Here is a 13,518-nt window from a genome sequence, read left to right as displayed (position 1 = left end):
CGGAGTGGGAAGGGATCCCATTTCTGGAGGCCAGTGTCTAGGACTCCAAAGATCCGGATTGGGCCGAGTATTACAACCTCAGTTTTGCGGCCATTGAGCTTTAGCAGGTTGTCCCTCATCCATGTTGCAATTTTGCTAAGACCTGCCTGCAGCGGGGAGGAGGAAACCCGATCTGCGCTGGAGAGTGAAAAAATTATCTGCGAATCATCCGCATAAGTAAACATGGTCAGGCCTTCCGATTTGGCGATCTGAGCCAGTGGGGTTACGTACAAGTTAAAAAGCAATGGGCTGAGCACCGAGCCCTGAGGAACTCCATATGGGGCAGATGGATGTTAGAAGGCCCAGTGTTGGAAGTTATTTGAAATGTTCTTTGGGTCAGAAAAGAAGCAATCCAGTTCAAGGCCTTACTCTTAATGCCCATGGCAGAGAGGGACTTTAACAAGATGTTATGGGAGATGCTGTTGAATGCTGCGCTGAGATTGAGTAGAATCAGCGCAGCTGAGTCCCCTTTGTCTATCAAATAGCGCAACTTTTCCATCACCCCCAGCAGTGTTGTCTCCGTCGAAAACCCCAAACGGAAACCTGACTGCGAGGGATGGAGTATGTCATTGACTTCCGTAAAATGGGCAAGATGGCAATGAACATGTTTCTCCAAAACTTTGGAGAAAGCCGGCAGGAGGGAGATGGGATGAAAATTGGCCAGAATTTTAGGGTCGGCCGTTTGTTTCTTCAACAGCGGCGAGACCATGGCATGTTTCCACGGGGTAGGGACCCTGGCCGTGGATAGGGACAGATTAAGTGCCTTGCAAATCACAGAAAGTTGCTGGGTGTTAGGAGTTTAAGAACTGAAGTTGGGAGAGGATCAGCTGGAGATCCAGATTTCAGTTTCCCTAGTATATCTTGCAGGCCTTGAACATTCATCTCAGGCCAGGAAATAAGAGGCTCATAGGACAGATCCAGCTTGAGGGAAGTAAGCACCTCCACAAAGTCAGAAACAGAATTCCTTGCAGCATGCCCCAGATGTTGTTTTGAGATGTCCGAATAGATGGCATTAGTCTTACTAGTGAAAAATCGAGACAATTCTTCACATTGGGCATTACCCAAGGGAAGGGGTTTAGCGATGGTTTGAGAGCCCGCTAAGTCTTTAACTAAGTTAAATAATGTTTTAGATTTATTTGTGGCTTCAGAAAAGGTTTTCGCCACAAACCCTGCTCTAGCTGCAGCACAATCTTTGTGATAAAGCCTCAGTTCTTTCCTGTAATTCTGGCCCGCTGCTGGAGAATAATCTATCCTCCAGAGGCTCTCCAGACGTTTGCAATTGGACTTTACCGCTTTCAGTGAGTCGTTAAACCACAGTGCCGGAGTGTTGTGGGCCTTGACTTTCTTGTATGAAGATGGCAGACAAGCGTCTATGGCCCCCAGGAGCCAATTATTGGTCTTCATAGCTACTGTTTCCATATCATCCGAGTCTACTACCTCGTCGAGTGGCACAGAGTCTAATGCTGCTTTGAGACGATTCAAGTCCAGCTTCTTCCAGTTCCTTTTACCGTACTGGGCTGTTGAATGAGGGAAAACGGGAGTCGCAGGGGCGGACAGACTGAATTTAGTAAGAAAGTGATCTGTCCAGTGTAGGGGCAAAGCGGGAAGATATTGTAACATGGGAAGGCTGGAAAATATAGGGTCCAGTAGATGGCCACCTATGTGTGTGGCTCCTGTATTCCATAAGGTGAGGTTCATGGCTGCCAGGTCATCGATCAAATTTGTACCTGCGTTATTCTGAGAGTTGTCGAGATGGATGTTAAGATCCCCTATGATAGAAAAGTTGCTAGAGTTTATCAGAAAAGACGCAATCAAATCAGAGTTTGTATAGAGCCTGGCGGCCGATAAACCAGCAAACCGGTGAGCGTAAAATTAGGGTGCAGTAAGAGTTTAAAAAGGGCTATCTCACAAGCATTCAAAGAGACTGGTTCAAGGGTGCATTGCAGTGATTTTTTAAATATGACTGCAATGCCACCCCCAGTTCTTTTTGGTCTGTCTATTCTAAGAATGGCATAATTTAACGGCAGGGCTTCTGCAATGTCTGGGACAGCCCTATTATTCAACCAGGTCTCCGTAAGAAAGAACGCGTCCAGTGAATCATCGGACAAAAGGTCATAGATGTTCCTTTTATGTTTGCTTAAGGACCGGCAGTTCAGACTGCCAAACAGCCAGGATTGAGATGGCCTACGGCCCGCAGACAGATGTCGGCAAAGCTGGGGAGTGTCGAGCTGGAAGTTACATGTAGAGCACGAGATGGAGCATTGCCTATCATTCTGAAGGATCATGCATTTCTGATTGGCTGACCCTCGGAGTGTATGCAGCACATCTGAAGGGTAGACCCTTCTGATCGGTGACTTTAGTCCAGGGAGTCGGGGCCCTGGGCCATGCCAGGCGCGGACAGGCGTGGACAGGCGCGGACAGGCGCAGACGGGCTTGCCTTTGGTGCGCCAGCTGCACGCCGCTGGCATGCCCGCTGCACGCGTCCGCTGCGCGGCCGGGAATAGATGGCCAAATTATACAGGTAAGTGTGGGAGGGGCGAAGAAACTAGAACGTAGCCTCGCTCTGCTTCCCCCAAGATTTCGGTCCCCTTGCCTATTCCGAGCACGAGCGCCTACTCGGCTGAGCCAGGAAAACGAAAATCAGGTAAGGTGGGTAGCTAATTCCAAAACAAACAAAACAGTTTTAAAAGTGCAAAACAGCAATAAAATACAGTTTTTGCTGCCTCTCTCTCCCGGCTTCCGCCTCAGGTGGTGTGCTAACTAAATCACACTAAACTCTACCACTGAGCCAAATGATGGCCACTGTCACTAGCCCTGGCTTCAGGCTTCTACATAAGAACTCTACCACTGAGCCAAGGGGCGTCCACTCTCACTAGCCCTGGCTTCAGCCTTATACATAAGAACTCTACCACTGAGCCAAGGGGCGTCCACTCTCACTAGCCCTGGCTTCAGCCTTATACATAAGAACTCTACCACTGAGCCAAGGGGCGTCCACTCTCACTAGCCCTGGCTTCAGGCTTCTACATGGGAACTCTACGACTGAGCCAAGAGGCGGCCACTTGTGTTAGTGCAAATGTGCTGTCAGTGGTGTGTATCTGTGCATTCCTGTTAGTGGAGATGTGCTATCAGTAGGATAAATCGGTGTGTTCCTGTGTTAAAGTAGATTTACTAACAGTGGTGTGAATGGGTCTGTTTCTGTGTAAGTGCAAATGTGCTGTCAGTGGTGTGAATGGGTATTTGTCTGTATTAGTCTAGATATGCCATCGGTGGTGTGAATAGCTATGTTCCTGTGTTAGTGTAGATGTGATTATGTGTAGATGTGGATTATTATGCCAGTGGTGTGAATCGGTGCATTCCTGTGTTCTTGCAGATATGTTATCAGTGGTGTGAATTGGTACGTTCCTGTGTTAGTGTAGATGTGCTGTCGGTAGAGTGAATGGGTGCGTTCCAGTGTTAATGTAGATATGCTATCAGTGCTGTGATTGTGTGCGTTCCTGTGTTAGCGTAGATGTGCTGTCAATGGTGTGAATGGGTGTGTTCCTATGCTAGTGGAGTTGTGCTGTCAGTAAGGTGAATGGATCTGTTCCTGTATTACTGTAGATATGCTACCAGTGGTGCTAATGGGTGTGTTTGTGTGTCGCTTCAAATGTGATGTCATAGGGGTGAATGGGTATATTCCTGTATTAGTGTAGATGTACTCTCAGTGTTGTGAATGAGTTTGCTCCTGTGTTAGTGTAGATGTGCTGTCAATGGTGTGAATGGGTGTGTTAGCGTAGATGTGCTATCAGTAGGGTGAATGGGTGTATTCCTGTTTTAGTGGAGAAGAGCTGTTAGTGGTGTGAATGGGTGTGTTCCTGTGTTAGTGTAGATGTGCTGTCAATGGTGTGAATGTGTGCGTTCATGTGTTAGCATAGATGTGCTGTCAATGGTGTGAATGGGTGTGTTCCCGTGTTAGCTTAGATGTGTTGTCAATGGTGTGAATGGGTGTGTTCCTGTGTTAGCGTAGATGTGCTATCAGTATGGTGAATGGGTGCATTCCTGGGTCAGTGTAGATGTGCTATCAGTAGGGTGAATGGGTGCGTTCCTGGGTCAGTGTAGATATGCTATCAGTAGGGTGAATGGGTTTGTTCCTGTGTCAGTGTAGATGTGCTGTGAGTGGTGTGAATTGGTGTGTTCCTGTGTTAGTGTAGATGTGCTGTCAGTGGTGTGAATGATTGTGTTCCTATGTTAGTGCAGATGTGCTATCAGTAAGGTGAATGGGGTTGTTCCTGTGTTAGTACAGATGTGCTATCAGTAAGGTGAATGGGGTTGTTCCTGTGTTAGTACAGATGTGCTATCATTAAGGTGAATGGCTGTGTTCCTGTGTTAGCGTAGATGTGCTATCAGTAGGGTGAATGGGTGCATTTTTGGGTCAGTGTAGATGTGCTATCAGCAGGATGAATGGGGATGTTCCTGTGTTAGTGGAGATGTGATATCAGAAGGGTAAATGAGTGTGTTCCTGTGCCAGTGTAGATGTGCTATGGGTGGTGCGAATGGGTGTGTTCCTGTGTTACTGCAATAGTGCTGTTAGTGGTGTGAATGGGGGTGTTCCTGTTTTAGTGTAGATGTGCTGTAAATAGGGTGATCAGGTGTGCTCCTATATTAGGGGAGATGTGCTATCAATAGACTGAATGGATGTGTTCCTTTGTTAATGTAGATGTGTTATTGTGTGTTCCTGTGCTAGTGGAGTTGCGCTGTCAGTAGGGTGAGTGGGTGTGTTCCTGTGTTGTGTAGATGTGCTGTCAGTGGTGTGAATGGTTGTGTTCCTATGTTAGTGCAGATGTGCTAGCAGTAAGGTGAATGGGTTGTTCCTGTGTTAGTACACATGTGCTATCAGTAAGGTGAATGGGTGTGTTCCTGTGATAGTGGAGTTGTGCTGTCAGTAGGGTGAATGGGTGTGCCCCTCTGTTAGTGTAGATGCGCTGTCAGTAGGGTGAGTTGGTGTGTTCCTGTGTTGTGTAGATGTGCTGTCAGTGGTGTGAATGGTTGTGTTCCTATGTTAGTGCAGATGTGCTAGCAGTAAGGTGAATGGGGTTGTTCCTGTGTTAGTACAGATGTGCTATCAGTAAGGTGAATGGGGTTGTTCCTGTGCTAGCGTAGATGTGCTATCAGTAAGGTGAATGGGTGTGTTTCTGTGTTAGCGTAGATGTGCTCTTGTTGGACAGGCCACGTGACGGGCCGCTCTCCCCCGGCTCGACCAAGCCCGAGCCAGTCATACAAGCACCACACCCCACCATTGCACGTCCTACGTCCCCTCAGGGACACCTGCCCCCGAGCATGATAACCTCGTGGGTCCGATCCACGGCCGGCCCACGCGCCCAGCCCGGGCCGCCATCTTGGACACTTCGCCACGAGGCCGCCTGGCCCCCGATCGACCTCAACCCTGGGCCTAGCCCGGCCTCAGACATTCCGGCACCACCCTCCACCCAGGAGGTGAGCGAGCTACTTGGCCAGTCAATGGGAGAAAGAGGTGTCGATGGTTCTCCCCCGGCCAGTGCCGCTCGCCCATCGCCTCCCCGGGCGCTGGCTCCACCCCCCTGCTGGGTGTCTGGACTCCCTCATCCCGGACCTCCCGACCTCCAAGTGCGAGGGTCCGGACATCAAAGCACGCCAGCCCTATAACTGGGGCAGCTCCAGAACAGGAAGGCAGTTGTATCTTGGAGTCGAGAGACGAAAGAAGAACTCATCCTGGACGGACTACTGGCGCTGCCGTAGCTCTGTCCTGTGCACCATCATCCTGCCTGGTGGCGCTGCCACAGCCGTCGTAACCTTCATCCTTCACCGTCGTCCGGATCTGCTGGCGAGGCCGCGGACCGTTGTAACTGTCATCTGCATCGGGACCTGCTTGGCTTCTCCACGGCCCGTCGACCATCCTTCATCCATCTCGGGACCTGCTTGGCTTCTCCACGGCCCGTCGACCATCCTTCATCCATCTCGGGACCTGCTTGGCTCCTCCACGGCCCGATCAGCAACCACGCCGAGCTCGAGGATTGAGAGCTATTGAACTCATTGGTAACTAAGACTGTCCCGCTACCCTTTTCCTCAACCAGAGATCAGAACCGAGGGGACCCCTGAGTCCAGACCTCCTTGTATTATATCAACGTAACCTAAGAAGTGCATATAAAGTCTCGTTAACCTTCAATCTTGTGTGGTGTCCGTCTGTGGGGGGGAAGTTACTTATCTGTACAGTCGTTGGAGACGGCTCTCCCTGGAGACCTCTCCCCGTAATCTCGGCCGACCCTCCCGGTCCGTCTAACATTGGTGGCCAGCGGCGCGATCCGAATCACCGCATAACGTACAGAGAGTAGCTCACCCCACAACGAACAACAATGTCGACTAAAGAGAGCGGATCAACTGAGAAGTTCCAAATGGAAAAGCTAGAGGAATACAGCCATCGTGAACTAAAGCAGTTCTGCATCGAACTAGGTATCGCTACCACCGGACTAAGTACCAAGGACGATTTTAAGCATGCCCTAGAATCTTGGGCAGAGACCGGGGATGTCGAAGCCCCGGAGCAAAGCACCGCGAAAAAGACCAACACGGCCCCTGAAGAGCAAAGAACGGGTCTCTCGCAAGACGAGATCCAAGAAAGAGAAAAAGCCCGACTACACGAACTTGAAATGGCCCGACTCAAGATGGACATAGAACTCAAATTGGCCGAGCAAAAAATAAACTTAGAGCACCTTCGCCTCCGAGAAGAAAGAGAGGAGAAACAGAGGCAAAGGGAGCTCGAGGAAAAAAGACTAACGTACGAGCACGAGCGGAACCTAGCCGAGATCAACCTGCGCAAACAGAATAAAGAATTAGGGGTGCCCGACAGACCGTCCACCCCCGGGACCACGGACAAAAAAGTGCACATCCCCAAGGATGTGGTCCGAGAATATTTTCGAGAAGACGACATCCAGCAATGGTTTAAAGCATATGAAATCGCGATGACTGCGCACCGGATCGATAGAGCCGACTGGGGAGCCGGCCTATGGGGCAAATTCCTCAATGAGGGCCGCGATACTCTGTTACAGCTCCCAGACCACCAGATGACCTCCTACGACCATATGAAAGCGGCCCTCCTCACTCGCTATGGCCTCACGCCCGAGATGTACCGTCAGAGGTTCCGAGACTGCACACGCATTCCAGGTACAACTTGGGTGGACTATGTAACGTACTTTAGCCGAGCCTTCGAAGGCTGGATCAGAGGGAACAACGTCACGACCTACGAGCAGTTGTTCAATCTGATGGTATGGGAGCATCTGTCCAACAACTGCTTCATTGAACTACGCCAACACCTCCTCGACAGCAAGTTAACCGATCCCCGGCAGCTCGCAGCCGAAGCTGACCGGTGGGAGATCACCCGAGTGGGCCGGAATGGGTCCTACGAGCAGAACAGGAACAACAATGGTCACCACCGATCCAGAGGAGGAGGAGGGGGCCAAGGACGAGGAAGAGACAACACTCCGGCCGCCCCCACTACCAGCACCACCCCCCCGGCCAACCGGGGCAGCACCCCGGCGCGACCGGGATACAGAGCCAATGTTACATGTCACCGATGCCAACGAGTCGGCCACTATGCAAATGACCCAAGCTGCCCGCAGTATCAGAGCCCAAGACCCCGCCAGGTGACCGCCGCGGCACTAGGGGAAGAACAGATCTCCGAGGAACAAGAAACAGACGAGCAAGAGTATCAAGGGTGGGAGCCAGCCGCCATGACTCTCGCGTGCTTAGGGGGAAGAGACATGGTCCCGCGGGTCCCCCTACCCGCTAACACCCAGAAGTACGGCCAATGGGTGAGCATCAATGGACAACGGGCCGAAGCCCTTCGAGACACCGGGGCCAGTGTGACAGCCGTCCGCTGTCATCTGGTGACCCCAGAGCAATATCTACCGAACATTCTCTGCCCTGTACGATCAGCCGACAACTCGGAGAGTCTGTGTCGGATGGCCTGCGTCCCCTTTGAATGGGGAGGGGTCTCCGGCATGTTGAAAGTAACGGTCCGAGACGACGCCCCCGTGGACTGCCTCCTCGGAAATGACCTGGAAAGCTCCCCGTGGGCAGCCGTGGAGCGAAAAGAACACTTGGGGATGTTGGGCGTCCCAGACTGGGCGTGCGTCACCACCCGGTCTATGGCCGCCCGTGCCAACCATCACCCGGAAGAACCAGAATGGCCGGCGCCTCCGCCTCCGGTCGCCCCCGCCGAGACCCCCGACCAGTGCATCCCCCTCGAACCTGCTCAACCTTCCGACCTTGCTAATCTCGACCAGTGGGCTCAAGAAGGGGGGCCCACACAAGAACAATTTCGTCAGGAGCAGAAGACCTGTCCCTCCCTTGAGGGACTCCGACAACAAGCGCTCGCCCAAAGCGCAGGGGATACCTCCGGAGCTCATTGGGTCTACTGGGACAATGACCTACTGTACAGCGAGCAACGAATCGCCGAGCTGGGGGCCAACCGAGTACTAGTGGTGCCACTCCGCTTTAGAGACTTCCTGCTAAATCTGGCCCACGATGTCCCCCTGGCAGGGCACCTGGGACAAGATAAAACCTACAGCCGCCTAGTGACCCACTTCTTCTGGCCAAAAATGAGAAACGATGTGCACCAGCATTGCCGATCTTGCCCCACGTGCCAAGCCAGTGGGAAGAGCGGCCGCAAATTAAAGGCCCCCCTGCAACCCTTTCCCGTAGTCACAACCCCATTTGAGAGGGTCGGAATAGACATTGTGGGACCCCTAGACCCACGTACAAGACAAGGCCATCGCTTCATCCTAGTACTAGTGGACCACGCCACCCGCTACCCTGAGGCTATTCCTCTCCGGACCGTCACAGCCCCAGTGGTCGGCAGGGCCCTGATGGGGATCTTCTCCCGTGTGGGGTTCCCCCGAGAAGTCGTCAGTGACAGAGGCACGAACTTTATTTCCAAATACATGAAGTCCCTCTGGCAACAGTGTGGGGTCACCTACCGCTTCACGACCCCCTATCACCCCCAAGGAAACGGACTTGTTGAACGGTTCAATCGCACACTAAAAGGGATGATCGGGGGATTGGAAGAACCCCTCCGTCGCCAGTGGGACGTGCTGCTGCCGTGCCTCCTCTTCGCCTACCGGGAGGTCCCACAGAAGTCCCTAGGCTTCAGCCCATTCGAACTGCTCTATGGGCACCCAGTACGGGGGCCACTCAGCCTGATCAAAGAAGGCTGGGAGTTGCCTCCGGCCAAGAGTCCTCCAGATGTCTTCCGGTACCTCCTCACCCTCCGCAACCAGTCCCAGCGGTTCAGAGACCTAGCGAAAGCCAACCTAGAGGCCAGTCAAGAGGACATGAAGAGATGGTATGACCAGAACGCCTCATCTATTGAATTCGAGCCGGGGCAACAGGTCTGGGTAATGTCCCCCACAGAACCGTGCGCTCTCCAAGACAAATGGACGGGACCCTTCAAGGTAATCGAGCGCAAGGGACCCGCCACCTATCTGATCGATATGGAGTCCGCCCGGAATCCGCTCCGAGTCCTCCACACCAACAGACTGAAACCCCACTTTGCACGAACAGAACTCAGCCTCTTGATGGCCACAGACAACGGGGTTGAGGACGACTCCGAGCCTCTCCCTGACCTCTTGCGGACCCAGGAGCAAGACGGCTCCGTGGATGGGGTCCGACTCTCGGAGACCCTCACCCAGGAACAACGCCAAGAGTGCCAAGCCCTCCTATCACGATTTGCCAGCCTGTTCTCCCTCACCCCAGGTGTCACTTCCTGGTGTGTGCACGATGTGGACACCGGAGACAGCCCTCCTATCCGCCACCGGGCCTACCGCGTACCTGATCGGGTACGGGCCTGCATCCAGGCGGAAGTAACTAAGATGCTCACGCTCGGGGTCATCGAGCCCTCCGACAGTCCATGGGCCAGCCCGGTCGTACTGGTCCCCAAAGCAGCCGCCCCCGGAACCACACCCGAACTCCGGTTCTGTGTCGACTACCGGGGCCTGAATGAAGTCACCAGAACGGACGCACACCCCATCCCCCGGGCAGATGAACTGGTCGACCGAATGGGCGCTGCCCGTTACCTCAGCATCTTCGATCTAACGGCAGGCTATTGGCAAATCGGCCTCACACCCCGAGCACAAGAACGTTCTGCCTTCTCCACCCCCGATGGCCACTATCACTTCACGGTCATGCCCTTCGGCATGAAAAATGCCCCAGCGACTTTCCAACGGCTCGTCAATCAGGTCCTGGCGGGGCTCGAAGAGTTCAGCGCCGCCTACCTGGACGACATCGCTGTGTACAGCCACCACTGGACCGAGCACCTCCACCACCTCCAGGCAGTGTTGCAAGCCCTTCAGCGAGCTGGCCTCACGATCAAGGCCAGCAAATGTCAAATTGGACAAGGGTCAGTGACCTACCTCGGACACCAAGTGGGAAGCGGTCTAGTGGCCCCTCTTCAACTGAAAATTGCCGCCATCCAGAACTGGCAACCCCCTAACACTCAAACTGAGGTGCGAGCCTTCCTGGGCCTCACGGGCTACTACCGAAGGTTCGTGAAAGACTATGGTACCATCGTGGGGCCTCTCACCGAACTCACGTCGAAAAATCAGCCCAAGAAGGTGAACTGGACCCCAGAGTGTCAAGCGGCCTTCGAACAGCTAAAGGCCGCCATGTGTTCCGCTCCTGTACTCCAGGCCCCAGACTACAGCCGGGAGTTCGTCGTCCAGACGGACGCCTCCGACCAGGGCATTGGGGCGGTCCTGTCCCAGGTGAACACCGAAGGCCTTGATCAACCGGTGGCCTTCATCAGCCGGAGACTCCTACCACGGGAGCAACGCTGGAGCACCATAGAGAGGGAAGCCTTCGCTGTGGTATGGGCCCTCAAGAAGCTCCGACCCTACCTTTTTGGCACCCACTTCCGGGTGCAGACTGACCACCGGCCCCTGCAGTGGTTGATGCATATGCGGGGGGAAAACCCAAAACTGCTACGCTGGTCCATCTCCTTGCAAGGTATGGACTTTACCGTTGAACACCGGCCTGGGTCTGACCACGCCAACGCGGATGGCCTGTCCCGGTTTTTCCGCCTCGACGAAGAGAGTCCCCAAGAGGATGGGTAACTCTCCCCGCCTTCAGCTGGGGGGGACGCATGTTGGACAGGCCACGTGACGGGCCGCTCTCCCCCGGCTCGACCAAGCCCGAGCCAGTCATACAAGCACCACACCCCACCATTGCACGTCCTACGTCCCCTCAGGGACACCTGCCCCCGAGCATGATAACCTCGTGGGTCCGATCCACGGCCGGCCCACGCGCCCAGCCCGGGCCGCCATCTTGGACACTTCGCCACGAGGCCGCCTGGCCCCCGATCGACCTCAACCCTGGGCCTAGCCCGGCCTCAGACATTCCGGCACCACCCTCCACCCAGGAGGTGAGCGAGCTACTTGGCCAGTCAATGGGAGAAAGAGGTGTCGATGGTTCTCCCCCGGCCAGTGCCGCTCGCCCATCGCCTCCCCGGGCGCTGGCTCCACCCCCCTGCTGGGTGTCTGGACTCCCTCATCCCGGACCTCCCGACCTCCAAGTGCGAGGGTCCGGACATCAAAGCACGCCAGCCCTATAACTGGGGCAGCTCCAGAACAGGAAGGCAGTTGTATCTTGGAGTCGAGAGACGAAAGAAGAACTCATCCTGGACGGACTACTGGCGCTGCCGTAGCTCTGTCCTGTGCACCATCATCCTGCCTGGTGGCGCTGCCACAGCCGTCGTAACCTTCATCCTTCACCGTCGTCCGGATCTGCTGGCGAGGCCGCGGACCGTTGTAACTGTCATCTGCATCGGGACCTGCTTGGCTTCTCCACGGCCCGTCGACCATCCTTCATCCATCTCGGGACCTGCTTGGCTTCTCCACGGCCCGTCGACCATCCTTCATCCATCTCGGGACCTGCTTGGCTCCTCCACGGCCCGATCAGCAACCACGCCGAGCTCGAGGATTGAGAGCTATTGAACTCATTGGTAACTAAGACTGTCCCGCTACCCTTTTCCTCAACCAGAGATCAGAACCGAGGGGACCCCTGAGTCCAGACCTCCTTGTATTATATCAACGTAACCTAAGAAGTGCATATAAAGTCTCGTTAACCTTCAATCTTGTGTGGTGTCCGTCTGTGGGGGGGAAGTTACTTATCTGTACAGTCGTTGGAGACGGCTCTCCCTGGAGACCTCTCCCCGTAATCTCGGCCGACCCTCCCGGTCCGTCTAACAGCTCTCAGTAGGGTGAATGGGTGCATTCTTGGGTCAGTGTAGATGCGCTGTCAGAAGGGTGAATGGGTGTATTCTTGTGTTAGTGTAGATGTGCTATCAGTAGAATGAATAGGTGTGTTCCTTTATTAGTGTAGATGTGCTATGGGTGTTGCAAATGGGTGTGTTCCTGTGTTACTGCAAAAGTGCTGTTAGTGGTGTGAATGGGGGTGTTCCTGTTTTAGTGTAGATGTGCTGTAAGTAGGGTGATCAGGTTGTTCCTATGTTAGGGGAGATGTGCTATCAATAGACTGAATGGGTGCGTTCCTTTGTTAATGTAGATGTGCTATCATTGAATGAATGGGTGTGTTCCTGTGCTAGTGGAGTTGTGCTGTCAGTAGGGTGAATGGGTGTGCCCCTGTGTTAGTGTAGATGCGCTGTCAGTAGGGTGAGTGGGTGTGTTCCTATGTTATTGTTTGTGTGCTGTCAGTACGTTGAATGGGTGAGTTCCTGTGTTAATGTAGATGCTCTGTCATTAGGTTGAATGGGTGAGTTTCTGTGTTAGTGTAGATGCGCTGTCAGTAGGTTGAATGGGTGTGTTCCTGTGTTAGTGTAGATGCGCTGTCAGTAGGGCGAGTGGGTGTGTTCCTGTGTTAGTGTAGATGCGCTGTCAGTAGGGTGAGTGGGTGTGTTCCTATGTTATTGTTTGTGTGCTGTCAGTACGTTGAATGGGTGAGTTCCTGTGTTAATGTAGATGCTCTGTCATTAGGTTGAATGGGTGAGTTTCTGTGTTAGTGTAGATGCGCTGTCAGTAGGTTGAATGGGTGTGTTCCTGTGTTAGTGTAGATGCGCTGTCAGTAGGGCGAGTGGGTGTGTTCCTGTGTTAGTGTAGATGTGCTGTCAGTAGGGCGAGTGGGTGTGTTCCTATGTTATTGTTTGTGTGCTGTCAGTACGTTGAATGGGTGAGTTCCTGTGTTAATGTAGATGCTCTGTCATTAGGTTGAATGGGTGAGTTTCTGTGTTAGTGTAGATGCGCTGTCAGTAGGTTGAATGGGTGTGTTCCTGTGTTAGTGTAGATGCGCTGTCAGTAGGGCGAGTGGGTGTGTTCCTGTGTTAGTGTAGATGCGCTGTCAGTAGGGCGAGTGGGTGTGTTCCTGTGTTAGTGTAGATGTGCTGTCAGTAGGGCGAGTGGGTGTGTTCCTGTGTTATTGTATGTGTGCTGTCAGTAGGTTGAATGGGTGAGTTCCTGTGTT

Source organism: Lissotriton vulgaris, chromosome 5, assembly GCF_964263255.1.
Source record: "Lissotriton vulgaris chromosome 5, aLisVul1.2, whole genome shotgun sequence".
NCBI lineage: Eukaryota > Metazoa > Chordata > Amphibia > Caudata > Salamandridae > Lissotriton > Lissotriton vulgaris.
This window is presented reverse-complemented; position numbering follows the sequence as displayed.